The sequence below is a fragment of the Marmota monax genome, unplaced genomic scaffold, assembly GCF_021218885.2.
Source record: "Marmota monax isolate L192 unplaced genomic scaffold, Marmota_monax_Labrador192_F-V1.1 WCK01_AAM20220418_F8-fsc00004, whole genome shotgun sequence".
Classification (NCBI taxonomy): domain Eukaryota; kingdom Metazoa; phylum Chordata; class Mammalia; order Rodentia; family Sciuridae; genus Marmota; species Marmota monax.
Genome location: NW_026692881.1, coordinates 3,082,551 through 3,096,940, shown reverse-complemented (window position 1 = coordinate 3,096,940; position 14,390 = coordinate 3,082,551). Strand labels below are relative to the sequence as shown.

The 14,390-nt window shown below is 37.4% G+C and overlaps 1 long non-coding RNA gene across 1 annotated transcript in view; it reads right to left on the bottom strand.

Annotated features, from left to right (window-relative positions):
* LOC124096574 (uncharacterized) overlaps window positions 1-13,647 on the bottom strand; it is a 30,368-nt gene extending 16,721 nt beyond the window's left edge. Inside the window, exon 1 of the long non-coding RNA XR_006852892.2 lies at window positions 13,418-13,647. This is a non-coding gene — a long non-coding RNA (uncharacterized LOC124096574). The remainder of the gene's footprint in view (window positions 1-13,417) is intronic.
* Window positions 13,648-14,390: the final 743 nt, after the last annotated feature.

Genomic DNA, 14,390 nt, shown 5'->3' with positions numbered 1-14,390 from the left:
TGATTCTCTCTTATAGTTCTTCACCCTCTTTGTTGGGGGTTATTGGGTAAAGCTCAGCCTCTAGGACTCCAGTGTGTGATTGTACAAGTGATATTTTGTTAATGAGTTGCCTAAGAAGAAAACATACGCATGTACACACACACACACACACACATAATGCACACATTCCTACCCATAGTCATAGATGAAATAAAGTTTCATAAAATCTCTATAGTGAGAAAAGAGTCATTTCCGTGAAGAAAAAAAAAAAAAAAGCATGACTATGAAGTCATATGACTTAGGGATAAACTAGCACAAGCTTACTTGCTCTTACAACAGAATTTGGATGAAAACTTTCTTGAACCTCAGCTTTTTAAATCATATTTAACAGGTCAATAACAATGATACTAAGATTACTGGAAATTTAGGAAGATTAAAGCAGATCTTGGATGATATCTACTTATTTATACCATAAATGTGTATAAAATAATATTTATGGTATTTTAGTTTGAGGAATTCTTCCTAGGTTTGAGATATAAAGGCTGTGGAAGGGTTGGCAAATAAACTCCTCACTTGCATCCCCAATTTTAATCCCTGGAGTTAAGAATTGTCCTTACAATGATACCCAACAAGATGCAGTCATACTCAGAAAACTAATCAATATTTAAAATTCAGGGTTTCAACAACTCAATTTCTGTAACAAGGTATAAAATTATGAATTTTAAGTAGTATTATATGCCTTTTTTATGTTCTTCTATGGGTCAAATCATTTATTGTCCTATCACATTAGGAAAAAAGAGAAATAAATAGCATCCAGTGAAGTTAGGTGAAATGGAAAGCTCCTCATGCAAATTCGCAAGGTTATTATGTTCTGATGGTAAATTAATAAAGATGGATCACAAATCTCCTATATCAGAGAGACATGTGTTCTAATCCTGACTGTCTGGTGATTTCTTGTATGCCGGATCACTTCTAGGATTAGGAATTAGGGATTTCTGTTCTTTCCTAAAATGGGTCTTAATATCCATTTCACAAAACCTACTGTGACTATTCACTGAAGTGACACATGTGAAAAGTCCCCAACACCCAAAATGGGAGTAGTGTCTTCTTCCTTTCCCTTCTTCTCTCCTCTTCCCCCGTTCTTTTTACATGACCTGATCCTTATCTTTTTAATGTACCTGTGCCTATGATTATGTTTCTTGTTTCCAACTTGCTCTTGGAGTATTTGGGTTTTTGCTTCTGATTCTCTTATAGGTCTGGCACCCTCTATGTGATGTCGATTGGACATACTCAGCCTCCAGGACCCAGCATGACAGGCTCTCCTGTTGTTGATCAACCTTGATGGGACAGTGACTCCCCAAACACAAACCCAGCTTTACTGCTTTTCTTTAACCCAGACTTTAATAGTTTTATTGTCCAGTATTTTAACTAAATGTCTAGAAGAAAAGTGCACCACTGTCAGGCAAACAAGAAAAAGGTGAGTTCTTAATTTTCCACTCTACTCTGCTTTCTAGATTCCATGGAGGCAGCAAACATTTACTTCACTGGGAACTAACTCTACCCTTTAAGTAGATGAATTTTTGAGCTGACCTGGGATAGATTATTGATGTATACTCAATCAGTATAGAAGATGAATCTGGAAAGTGTTGATAAAAATGAAAATTTATATGTGAACACTGAGGCCCAATAAACAGGATATTTATAGACTTAGGACCCCACAGGTTCAGAGAAAAGTCTGGAAGTTAGCGAACAAAACCAGAACTGAGGTGTCAGTTGTTTCACATATGAAAAGTGATGGAGATATTATCTGAAAATTTTGTTATGTCACTTAGTTTCCTTTCACTACCCTCCTCAGTTGTGCTATAAGCCTGGTGTGGAAGACCAGGTATCATTTAGATAGCAATGATATAGCAACCTTTGGGGAGAGCAAGAATCATTTCACCTATTTGTTATCCCTTCATTCAATAAGGGAGCAAAATCTAAGACTCAAGCAGTCAAGATATTCCTCTGTTTAGATTGTTCCTATTTCCCCCGCTTCTACAAGAATATAGGCACAGAGTGGGCATGTTGCAAATATTTGCTTAGTAAAAGAATGGTTTCCATAAAGGGTTTATATTTTGGGGTTTTGCCTAAAATGCAATAAGGACTCTCTGTTCAGGATTCTATTCTCCCTAGTGCCCTATGGGTTTCAACCTTTATTCTGACACCAAAGACCTTCCAATAAGGATGTGCCACACTCAGCATCTAGCATGCCTTAGTGGAAGGTCATAAATGCGAGGACAAACATACCATCCTCATTCAGAAGAGACAGATGCTCTGGTTTAGTACTGCTCTGTGACATTCTGGGGACAATGAAAGGCTAGGATCTCATGGACACTGTTCAACTGAAGGAAAAGGGCCTTGCAAAACCTCTGTGTCATTGGCAGTGTTGAACATTGCAAATCAGAATGAAGGGTTGCAAAGCACAGCTCAGAAATTTACAGGGTCTGCCTGGAAATGAGACAGGCTTTCAGTGGATTTATCATGGCACTCACTATGCTTGCTTCAAGGCAGAAGGGACCATAAATACAGGGGATGAGAGTGAACCTGAAGTTTGAGCATTTTAATTTAGAAGAAATAAATATGTGGGACTCATAGGGGTCGTTGTCTCCTGGCGATTTCTGTGATTGTCATTTGTCATCTTCCTAGCAGCTGGTGGAAGTCTAGGGTGTAAAGGCACAGGGCTGAGCCTGCAAAGGAGCACAGGACTAGGCTTCCTCATAAACTTCAGATTTACGAGACCTGGGAAGAAAGATCTTCGAGATCAACTTGCCTAGCTCCTGATTTCACTCAGGTAAAATTAAATCATCTGGGATATTTGGTTTTCTGTTACTCATGTGACTGAAAACTCTCCTTCATTCTTTATTATGCTGCATTTTATTGTGCTGTGTAGCAGGTTCAATTTGGTATTTAATCATAGATTCTTTTATTTTATTTTAAAGATAGTTTTTGAAGGACACCGAAGAAATTACTTATAGGAGATGGAGGTAGAAAGCACACACTTTTAAAGTCAGCCTGAGGTCTCTTTCATATTTTTTCTTTAAAAACAAAACAAAACTCCAGAAAACAACAGTTGACATAAAGTTAACTTTTTGGTTTTCCAAATGGTATTTGAAAGACCAGGTTCTATGATAAATCTGTTGTGGTCTATGGATTCAGAGTTTAGATAGTCTAACCACTTTGGAAAAACATAAAAAATCTAGTAACTACAAGATCAAAGAGCCATGCACAGAGTTCTATGGTATATCAAAGAAGCAAACCACCAACTACTAAGCCCCTATAGTCTGGGAGCAGGTGGGAAAGGAGCACAGAGGCTACAGTATAGCGAAATTGATGCTTATTTTAACCTTGAGACTAATGTGGTCAATTGGATGCTTCATAACGTAAAACTATGTTAAAATATTACAAATTGGTGGTTATGATAGATGAACTTAAATCTCTTATTTCTTGAGTCCACCCATGACACATTCTCAGATTCGTCCCTCATTGGAGGGAAGGATACGGTGGTAGAATTTGAGGATGGGATGTGATACCATCCTAGTGAGGATTTTTGCATTTTAAGTTCTTGCATGTACACACACAAATACATGCATGCATGCGCACTCACACACACACACAACACACACACACATACACAGTAGCCCCCTCTTACCCATGGTTTCACTTTCCATGATTTCATTTATCAGCAGTCAAATATTATCCCAAAATATTAAGTGGAAAATTCCAGAAATGAACAATTCATAATTTTAAAATTGTTCAGTATTCTGAGGAGCATGATCAAATATCACACCATCTCACTTTGTCCCATCCAGAATGTAAATCAGTCCTTTGTCCTGTGTACCTACGCTGTGGATGCTACCCACATTTTAGTAGGCATTTCAGTTATCAGATCAATGGTTGGGATATTGTACCTCAACCCCTTCGCCTTTTGTCTACTATGAATAACACTACCATGAATGTTCTTAAGTTTATGAAAGCTTACTTATGAATGTTCATATTGGTATTCATAAATTTTCCTGAAAACATGCTTTCATTTCTCTTAGGCATATATCTAAGAGTAGAATGATTGGCTCACATGGTAATTTTATGTTTAATATTTGAGTAAATAAAGTTATTATACATATACATACACATATACACATGCATCCCAAAGATTGGTGCTTAACCACTGAGCCACATCCTCATTCCTTTTATTTTTATTATTTTTAAAATTTTAGATACAAGGGTTTCCTAAGTTGCTTAGGGCCTAAGTTGCTGGGGTTGGCTTTGAAGTTGAAATCTTTCTACCTCAGCCTCCTAAGCCACTAGAATTACAGGTGTGTGCCACTGTGCTTGGCTAAATTATTTTATTTTTAATACTAAAAGTGTAATTATTTCTAAAATTTATTGAAATATAGACATAATGCAACCAAGTAAAGTTACATGCTCATTGTATTGGTTCTTACAGATGAGTTAGAATCATGCTGTTCAAAAGAAATACAAGACACAGAGCTACCACAGAAAGCTCATGACTTGCTATGTGTTAGGAAACAAAGAGAATAAGTAGAGCAGAAGTGGGTAGGAAGGTTAAAAAAAAGTCTGAGATTATTGTTACTAGAAACTAGTGGGATAAGGGAAAGAAGGAAAAAATGTTTGATACAGAAAGAGATCTTAATATCCCAAAGTGTGAACTGGGTGGAAAGGGAGAGCAGATTCATAGGAAACCAAATAACAGCACACTTGGGAGGAGGTGACAGCAAGTGTCTGAATATTTTCAGACCTTTGCAGCATGCCTCAAGAGAAGCATTCACTTACTTTCCTTTATTCCTGTATTTCTATCTTTGGGCTAATGTGTGGCTCTCAGTCTATTTTAAAATGTCCCAGTAATAGTAAGTTGTGGGATGAAATTTTAATGGTCATCTGTATGACTTCAAAAGCAGAATGTCTGCTCTTCCTGTGTGACTGAGAGCAGAAATTTCTCAAAAAAAAAAAAAAAAAAAAAAAAAGAAAGAAAAAATTTACTTCCTCACCTGAAAGCCAAGACCCCTGGCTTCCTAACCTGACTGTGAATTGATATCTGGGATCTCACCAGCAGTAGGATGAGTTGGTGTTCCAAGGGGATGAGGGTGGGAGACAAGCAGGGGCAGGCCAAAGGTCTGGACTTTTGAAACCTCCCTGAGGTTGTGGGTGCAGCTGATGGAACCTTTAGCAGGTGGACTCTACTGTGCTTTTAATGTCAAAGTACTTTGCTTGTATGAATCAAAGGAAGACATTCTGTGATAAGTGACCCAACTAGAGTGGAAGATAGTAGTGACGTCAGGAAAACTTTAAAGACATATTTTACCTTTAGGCTTGTGCTGTCCAATACAAACAGAATATGCGGCACATTATGCATTTTTCATAATGGATTTTGTATTTTCATTATGAATTTTCTAGTAATCACATCAAAGAAGTAAAAGATAAACACAGGTGAAGTTAATTTATTAATTTTAATTGTATGCTTTATTAAATTCAATATATCCTAGTATTATTATTTCAATACGTAGTCTGTCTAAAAAGTATAAGTGAGAAATTTTACCTTCTTTTTCTCAGTCTCTGTCTTTGAAATCGGGTTGTGTACCTTTAGAGTTCATCTCACTTTGAATGAAATACATTTCAAGTGCTCCCTTGTGGGAAGTGGCACCTCTATGGGCAGGTAGATCTAGACTTCACAATTTGCTCTTGAAATCTGAATCCTGGGGTTCAGAATTATGAAGGAGCCAATTTAGTTTGGGCTGCGCAAAAGGTCTCTGGGGATAACTTACATTCTCTTGTCGCTCTACATATGTGCTATGTGCTGAATTGAAGTTCAAAAAGCTTCTACAGCCACCCAGACACACACATGCACACTCAGACACACATCGTCTCATTTAATCAGTGCATCACAGGTAGGTAGGTTTTACAGTATGTGTAAACCTGACAAGAAAATCAAAGCATATTTGCTCCTTGGGGCTACTGTAACAAAGTGCCACAAACTGGGTGGCTCCAAAAACAAAAATATTTTGTCTCCTGGTTCTGAAGGTTGAGGGTATGAGATTAAGGTGTCACAGGTGTATATTACTTCTGAGGGCATCTCTCCTCTCCTGTCTTCTGGTAGTTCCTTAGTTTGTGGCAGCACAATTCCTGCATTTGCATGGTGTTCAAGCTATATGTGTGCCTGTGTCTAAATTTACCCTATATGTAATTATACTGGTCATAATGGACTAGGAGCCTACCCTCCTCCTGTATGATCTCAGTTTAACTAATTGCATACAATTTACAACAATTTCATTTCCAAACAAGGCACATTCCTAAGTACTGGGGTCCAGATCTGAACATATGAATTTTGGAGGGGCACGTTCAGTGCATTATCCAGAACTTCAAAAAGCAATTGTCAATCACATTGCTTTAGATGATAGGTTTTGCACATGGTGTGTTTGTGTGTATGTATTTGTATATCCATATGTTTGTATCTGAGTTTATATACATGCATTTTTTCCCTCATATTCTTGGGTTTGCTCATTGCTACAGCCTCTAAACATTCCTCAGCAAACATTAGGAACTCTGTAAGTATTTTCTGGAAAAAAAGTATATTAAAAAAAAAAGTAGATCTCTGCAAGTAGGAACCATGTTGGTGGTGTTATTGTCACATTAGAAAGATGCATACCTTTCATGGCTTGTCCTTGCTTTGGCCGGAATTCCTCGTTTTCAGGGCTTTATAACACTTATTATAAATTCCATCTGGATGAAAACTGGGCTAAGCTTCTTGGCCTTGAGCTTTTAATTGATGCTATGTTATTGGAATGTGAAAAATATGAGTTGTAGTCTTTATGATGCTCTTTTATGCCTGTATAATTTCCAAATGGTTTGGTGCCTCAAAAGGCTATCTCTGACTCATTATTGGTTTTTACAGAAATGAAATCTAGATGCCCTAAGGATAGACCTACAAAGTGAGAGTCGGAGGTTGTGCAGTGGCATTGTCTTGAGCTGCCAACTGCCTTGCATGCAAATGTGCTCTTGCAGGTACTCATAAGAAAGGCCCCTCATCCTGCCATGGATTGAGGTAAAGACAATCACATGTAGCCTCAAAGTGCTGCCTCCTCATAAAGGGACTCCAGGCCATCTCAAACCCTGTACCACCTGTTCATACACACAATTTCCAATCTCCATCCAGCTGGCTGGATTTTATTTTGGATTCTATAGTGAGGAACACACATTTTCAGCATTACAGGTGTTTTGTGATTTAGAGATGTAATATACCTAACTTCACTGTTTATTAAACTAATATTTATCAAAGATCCATGGTTTGCTCTGTGTTGGAGAGACACAAAAATAAGTGAGTCTATGAGGTTTCACTTGAAGACTTCACAATCTAAGACTTCACAATTGAGTTCAACATAATGATCTACACTGTGGTGAGTACAGGTCGACAGTGGAGTCAGAAAAGCACATTAAAAAAAGGAGGTTTTTCTTTGTGGACATTAAGATGACATAGATAGAGAACTCAGTCTAGCACTACATGAGTTTCATACAGAGTGAGCTGATTTGGGCAAATATTGGAAAAAATAGTGAAGCTTAATGGTAATCAGAGAGCACCACACAAAAATAATATGACTTTTCTTGGCTCTGATAGTGTGTTTCCAGAGAGGGCTCTTTAATCCCTTCTAATAACTTCACAGCAAGATCCTTCCTGGACCAAAGAGCTGTAACTGTGGCAATTGTAGAAGTCCCTCTTTCTTTCCTCCTTCTTCATCAGGACAGGGATAATCCATCTGTGCATGTCATACACTGAACTTTGAAGTGATATTACATCATTTCCCCCTGTACGTATCATCATAACACTGATACTAAATTTACCATCAGCATCTTACAAGCTAGAAGAGTGAGACCTGGGGAAATTGCTTAACTTGCCCAAGTTTACATGGCATTTTGTGGTTATATTGGCTATCATTCTTGCTTTTGAGGGTGATATAAATCAGAAGTGTAATTCATCCAAAATTAGAATAGACAATACGCTGGTCAATTATCTGAGAAGTACAGGGGTAAATGTGTTGCCAGAGAGGATTAGAAGTAGGGACGAAGATATCACTGAGACTTTTCCTGGGGTGAATCTGTCACTTTCTATGTACTGGCTTTATTTTCTCAAGCAATTTCTCCATGAGGTAAGATACCCTCCCTTGGAAATTTTAAAACACTTTTCAATAAATTTACTACTAGAGGACACAGGGATCTTCACAACCATCTTCAGATACTAAATTCCACAGGAAGACTCTAATGCATTCACTGAGAGCCAGATAACCCCTTACAGCAGCTGGAGTCAGTAAGGTTCACCACCTATACAATAATATGTTTTGCAGCATTTCTGAGAAAATGGTATTGTTCTAGACAGTCAAAATAACAAAAGGTAGAGTAGAAATTGAAATTCATCTTTAAGACTCCAAACCCAGTAGCACTTGATTCTTTTTAGGCATTGAAAATTCCATGGAAAATTTTAAGTTGTATATGTAAAGGATTTTGTTTTTGTCATTTGCATTTTCACAGATATCTCCAATTCATAGTGATGACAGAACTGGCTTGTACTGCCCTGCCATGGCCCTCCCTAGAGCCCCATTTTTTTCTGGTGTTTACCCTGTTTTCTCAGTCAGTGACCATTGGCTCAGAGATGCATTATAATATTTGTGGGCCCTAAACATTTTGTTTTCTTCCATAAAAATATCAAAAGAGTATATTTTACTCTAAAGGTATAAAAATGAATATATTAGAATTATATATTTAAGCACTCACTTTGATCACAAGTTCTTTTCATTCTTCTGACTAAAACAATATTAAAACACTTTCCTGGTCCCCTAAAATATTTTAGGCTCTAGGAAATATGCTTATTGTCTCAGCTTAATAGAAAAGTTGCCCCTGAAGCAACCTAAATTGGGCAAGCCAGAAACTTGGAATTTGTCCATAATATTTTTTTTCTTCCCTACCCACATCTGAATCAATATCTCCCATCAAATTTACCACTTAACAGTCCAAATTCCCTTCATTTTTTTTCTCCCTAACTTCACTTTCACCTCCATAGTCTAAAGAGCCACGCCATCTTGCCTGGTCTTCCATTATTTTTAGATTTCTCACCTATATTATCACTAGTGCAACCAGAGTGAGCTTTTAAAAAACAAATCTCTGGTTTATAACCTTCTAAGAGCTTCCTCATCTTCTTGGGATAATGAAAAGCTGAGCTTGTAGAAGCAGAGAGCAAAATAGTGCTTACTAAGCAAAGGCTGATAAACCAGAGGGTGGAGAGATGGGCCAATAGGTACAAAGGGCATTCTGGTGTTCTATTACACAAGGAGCAATTAGGGCTAATAATATTGTGTTGCATAACTCAAGTAGCTAAAATACAGGATTTTGAATGTTTTGAAATATTTGAGAGGACTGACAACTTTGGAATCTAGAGTTGATAAATATACAGTGTTTAAGTCTACCAAAACGCACACTGTATGTCCTCTGTAAAGACCTAGAATTATTGCCTAAACAGTTATGAAAAATGCTCTTAACCTCTAAGCTCCTGGAAGAGCTAGCTCCTGTCTCTCTCATTAAACCAATCACACAGGACTCTAACTCACTCTTTCTACTGTGGCCACTCCGGGGCTTCTCTCAGTTCCCTGAATTGCAGCTTTAGACTGCATCTCATGACCTTGTGATATATACTTTCCTCTGGAATGTCCTTCCTCCCCCACCCCCGCATTGCCAAATTAGTTACTAGCCATTCTTTTCTTATTTCTTCAAGAGCTACTTTATTGGGGAATCCTTCCCTGAACTACCTTATATAGCTTGGATCAAGTAATATATTTTCTAAGTATACTGTATTTCTTCTTTGTATTGTTTTAAAATTTACTTAAATATCTAATTGTGCAAATTACATAAAATTTGTCCATTTAAAGTCCATACCCACCAGAGGGTAAATGCCGTGTCTAATTTGTTTACCATTTCTTTCCCACTGTGCCTGCTACACAGTAAGTCCTCAATAACTGTCATTTGAATGAATAAGTGAAGAATGTATGTTGGTATGCCATCAAATGTTTCCCATTTTTAAAGTTCACAACAAAGTTTTTTGAGGCCTCAAGTAGATTTTCAAGATGAAAGCCATTCACAATCTCTACTCTCATGTAGTTTTTTTTTTTTTTTTTTGTACACGATGAGACACATAGAAGTTAAGTAAATAATAAATTAGTTACAATCTCTCTAGTTGTTTAATGTTCTAAAGGAGTGGGCAAGATACCAAGTTAGCCTCTGCAAGCTACCTAATCCATAACAGAGAAATAGTTTAGATTCTAGAACAAATTCTCCTCCTCTTCCTCCTCCTCCTTCTTTTTTTTTTTTTTTTTTTTTTTAATTTTGAGACAGAGTCTCACTAAGTTGCTTAGGGCCTTGATAAGTTGCTGAGGCTGGCTTTGAACTCGTGATCCTCCTGCCTCAGCCTCACAAGTTGCTGGGAGTACAGGTGCACACTCAGCTAGAACAACACAGTTCCTATTGTTCAGGATAAACCTTTTTCCTCTGCCTTGAATTCACTATGAGATGTACAGAGTGTTGAAGAACAAAATGGCTCCCTCCACTGCCCACATTGAATCATTGAGTTCATGTCTGTAACCTGGACACTTAGTTGCACTGAACAAAACTACAACTGGATGGGTTAGTCTTCTGATCCTTTACAGTGGAATTATTCTGTTTTGTTGATTTGGGCACTGTCCTGATGATGATTCAGCTGTGATTAGGTTATCTAGTTATTTAAGTAGGATAAAGTTCTGAAAAAGGTAAGTTGGATTCCTCAAGATAAACACAAATATTAATGAGTACATTAAATGATTGAACTATTATGAAAGAACTGATATGTTCTTTATTATGAAAATTGTGGATCTGTCATCTTCCAAACTTTATAGATCAGAAAGCAGCTAAGCATTCTAAGTAGTTGGCTATGATCTCAAGAGCGTGAGCCAGAGAGAAACTTTGATGAATATTCTAGTGGACGAAGAAATTGTTTCAAAACTTCCATCTCATGTGGAAAGATCCCATTCTCTATTTCATTTACTGATTTCTGGCATAAAAATTAGAAATAATAACCTCATTTTATAGTTGATGTAATGGAGACTCAGTGAAAGGATGTAATTTATCTAACATGACAAAATTTCTTAGTGATACTATTCAGTCTAGATATTGACTAGAGGTTAGTGACATGCCTGTTTTATCATACTCCTTTAGCTCTTCAAGTGTCAATCGATTCACAATCAACTCTTATTTGCACACATATTAAGCACATTGTGATCTGTGCAGAGTGAGTCATTTGTCACAATTTATGTGATACATACTGCATACCTCCTTTTCTTCACTGTCAATTTCTCTGCATTCAGAAGTCTACATAGTAAAAACAGACTGAGAAAAGCAGAAGTAGAAATGCAAGTGAAACATGTCCCCACCTAAACACAGAGGCAGACCTGCCATGTGTAATAAGAGGGAGAACCAAAAATCATCAGACAGCATCCTTAAACTATCACAGAGAAATAAGGTACTGCAATGAGAAGATTTGCTCTTTGGAGTCAGAAAACAATAGAAATGTAACTATACTGATTTTGTCAGGTGACCTTGGACAGTTCAATTTACTGTTTAGGGTCCTGGGTATTTCTCCTGTAAATCTGAGATAATAAAACCTACTAGCATTGTGTAAGAGTATCTTCTCCTTTTTCTAAAATCTTACTGGAAGGGGAATGGGAATCTGCAGCATTGCTTATTCACTTATCTCCCATTTATTCCACTTTGCAGAGGGGAATCATTTCTAAAACGATAATCTAGATTGGGAGATAATTATTGGGCAAGGAAGGGATCAATGTTCATTAAAATGTCCTAGTGCATGTGTCAGCATATCAGCCTCTACACAAACTGTCTGAGCCATGCAGCTTGCTGGAAGATGTTACCATCCCAAGATGTAGAGGCAGGATTCAGGGAGGACCAAGGCTCAGAAACTAAGCCCTGAGTTGCAATCAAATTCGCCAAAGTGTCCTTGCTGCTTGGCCATTATCCCACTTTTAACAACATGGGGCATTACTCTGATTTCATTGTCTGCAAAACAGGTAGTAATGGTACCTATCTTGAAGGTTATTGATGAATAGAGTTAAAATCAAGTGAAGGACTGAATTGAATTCCTGACATAGAGTGCTGAAAAACTTTGTATAGACTAAATGAATATTCTTATAAATAATTCTTTATTCTTATAAAGAATCTTATTGTGATCTCCATTTTTTTTATTTTTTTTAAAAATATTTTTGATCCAGAGGATTGAACCCAGGAACACTTAACCACTGTGCCACATCCCCAGCACTTTTGTTTTATATATTATGACAGGGTCTTGCTAAGTTGCTTAGTGATTTGCTGAGGCTGTCTTTGAACTTGCAATCCTCCTGCCTCAACCTCTCAAGCTACTAGGATTACAAGTGTGCACATCATGCCCCGCTGTGATTGCCATTTTAAAGATGAAGACACTGAAAGCCAGAGAGGTCATGCCACAGGTAGAAGATACCAGAACCAGCATTTGAATCAAGGCCAGCTCACTCTAAATTGCATTAGCAAACGTCAGACATTTCTCTCCTTTTCTCTTTTTTCCTCTTCTTTCCTCTCCTTTCTCCTTTCCTTTTTATTTTGCAGTGCTAGAGAGCTAACCCAGAGCCTCCTTGTACATGCTCTAATATTATGTATTTCTCGATGGAGAAAGTATAGGAAAAAAAAAAAAAAATATATATATATATATATATATATTCTTGCCTGCCTGTTGCAGAATTGAAAAGAGAGGGAGGAAATGGACAGTTTAACTCTGAGCAACACAGTATGACATCTGCTGACTCATTTCTACTTTTCAGTGACATATAAATTATCAGAGGGTCTGAAGAGGTGAGTTGATCTTAGGGTGAGAACTGAGTCTTCAAGATCTCTGATCTAGGTAGTCACTGGCTATTTATTTCCAAAACTCTACTTATAAAAATAAAACAGAGAGTTAGCTCTTATCTGAAAAGGAAGAAATATAAAGTGAATTTGGGAGCTTAGGAATTATGAAAAAAGCCACTAAGTCTCTGTGGAGAGATATCAAATATTGCCTGCAGTTCTCAGATGCAGGACTCATTTGGTATCATCATTCATGGTGCAGAAGCCAGTGAAGGGGAAAGTATGTAGTGAGGAAGAGGAAAGAGAGAAAGACACACACACACAGAGGCAGAGAAAGACAGAAGTAGAGAAACAGGGAGAGAGAAAGCCAGAGACAGAGAGAAATATAGCAAAAAAAGGGATTTTTATAAAATAATCAGTAAATGTCCTTACAAAAACATGCTTCCATTTGACCAAAATGTGTTAGATGAAGGGTACTCACCAAAGAGAATCCAATTCCCAGGCTTTAGTTTTGTCTCCTGGGAAGCTGTTTACTGCTAACAACTCGCCATAAACTGCAGCCTTCAGATCTGCATTCTCTGCCCACTCCCTCACCTCAGAGACACACCCACTTTGCCTCTCTTTTCGCTGATACTGTGGTTATTTAGCCCAGCCAAAGCAAAACTGTACTTGATATTTTTTCCAAACGCCAATTCCATACAGCTTAGTTAATCCTACTCTACAATTTAAAAGTATAATATGTGCCTTGTGGGAGAGAATTTTAAATTTCAGCAGCAGTACTTGATTCACAAAGTACTTGAACACGTGCTTCTTTGCGTAAATGAGCCAGGCCTTTTGACTTGGAAATAAGCCCATTTCCCTCACCCCCATGTCATAACAGACAAATTCCATGGTGATTGTGGGAGGAGAGGCAAGTGCAACCTGCACCGTGGAGCTGTCTTGAGTACCTAGAAGAGTCGCACTCACGCAGGTTTTCATACAAAGAAAGGCACTATGAGGAAATTGGTGCACATAATGTTAAACAGGTTCTGCTCATCCTGCCAGATGGGAAGGTAATTCAAAGTGATTTCCAAAGTTCCACCCTATAGATTTTACAGCAGTCTTCTGGTATAAGTCATTATACTTTTTTTTCCTTCTTTTTTCTCATAAGGTATATTGATGCAAGGACATATATTATCTAAGAAACACACAATAATGTTGTTGAAATAAATAGTTAAATAAATAACGAATGGGTATAGCTTTGTATTGGTCCTATGCATGAGGCAAACACACAATACATACACTTAAAATAGATCTGTGATGTCGAGTTTGGCAAGATTCAAGTTAGCAGTAATAGAATGTATTGGTTAATGTCTCCGAGATGTCCTCAAAAAGAAGATACCAAGATTAAAAAACAAACAAACAACAACAACAAAAAAAACTGTGTCCAGTGGTCAGAGCCTCATATTCATTCT